The sequence below is a fragment of the Crotalus tigris genome, unplaced genomic scaffold (genome assembly GCF_016545835.1).
Source record: "Crotalus tigris isolate CLP2741 ecotype Arizona unplaced genomic scaffold, ASM1654583v1 scf7180000019068.10715455, whole genome shotgun sequence".
Classification (NCBI taxonomy): Eukaryota; Metazoa; Chordata; class Lepidosauria; order Squamata; family Viperidae; genus Crotalus; species Crotalus tigris.
Window position 1 is genome coordinate 6,452,430 of NW_024097358.1, and position 1,416 is coordinate 6,453,845.

Below are 1,416 nucleotides of genomic sequence, written 5' to 3' on the forward strand. Positions count from 1 at the left end.
TCATCCTCTGTCGTCCCCTTCTCCTTTTGCCTTCCGCCTTTCCCAACATCTGGGTGTCTTCTCATTTGGGAGCCAAAGTATTTGAGATTCAGCTTCAGGATCTATCCTTCGAAAGAATAGCCAGGGTTGATTACCTTTAGGATTGACTGATTGGATCTCCTTGCAGTCAAAAGTCTTTTCCAACACCACAGTTTGAAAGCACAGGTAGATCTACCACCCTTCATATATATGAAATGATGACACTGGGAAGAAAGCTAAACCCTATTCCTGATTATCCCAAAATATAAGGATGGAATAATGGATTTAAGCATCTTTTTTATATCGTGGTGGCCAAAACTGGATGCAGTATTCCAAGTGTGGCCTTGCCTACAGCACCCGGTATTCCCAGGTGGCCTCCCATCCAAGTACTAACCAGGCCTGACCCTGCTTAGCTTCCGAGATCAGACGGGATCGGGCGCGTTCAGGAGCCCCCAACTGAACATCTTCCAGGCAACAATGATGTCATCTTTCAAGCTTTTCAACTTGGAAGTGCTTCGGTGCTCCCAACACAACTGTAGTAGTGGTAGTAAGAGAAATGCTATGATTGTGAAGCATTTAGAGAGTCCAGAAAAAAGCAAAGATAGGGAATAGTTGAGATGCCAGCCCTGTGCAAGAAGTGAAAGAAATATTAAATGTCAACCACAACCACAGAAAAAGTTTCACAGGAATTCAGACTTACATTTAGAAAGACCCAAGAGATTGGACTGGTGCTTTGCTTTCTTTGGAGAAACAGGTCACATCCTGTATCAGTTCTTTTGACATGCATCAGTACTCATCTGTAGCATTCAGTGAAAAGTTTGACAGCCTGACAGTTGCATGGAAGATGGTGCTCTTGAGTCAAAAGTCTGGTAGCCTTTAGCTCATCGGAAGAAGTTGCTGCATCCAGGAAAATGTCTTCTCCTTTTTCAAGAGAACGAATCGTAAATCTGGGCATGGTGCTTTTACTAGCCAGCAGAATTTGGTCACAAATCTTGGCTGGGGAGGGCCAAGCGCTGATTAAAGGACAGGTGGGGACAATTTGTTGCCTTGTTCCTGCCATCATCCAAGGACAGGCCATGATTAAAGGGACATTGATATCAATTTGAGGCTGAACTTTTAAAACTGGGCGATTGCATTTGTCAAAGCAGGTTGGAGATTCTTTATTGCTTTTTAAAAAGAGAAGATTAATTGACGGAAAAAATAAGACCAAAGAGAGGATGGGCAGGTATTAAAAATGTCTGTCAAACGCTCACTGTGGCTTCGTAGAATTTCTAGAGAAATGGCAGTGTTAATCCACTGCAGCAAGTCTTGTGGGGCCTGATAAAGACAAATTTGTTATGCTCCAAGATTTCACGACTGTCCTTCCATTCTATCCCCTGCATATGACAAAGTAAGTGA

The 1,416-nt window shown here is 43.1% G+C and overlaps 1 pseudogene; it reads right to left on the bottom strand.

Moving 5' to 3' along the window:
* Positions 1-363: 363 nt before the first annotated feature.
* On the bottom strand, positions 364-482 carry LOC120315281 (annotated as a pseudogene).
* Positions 483-1,416: the final 934 nt, after the last annotated feature.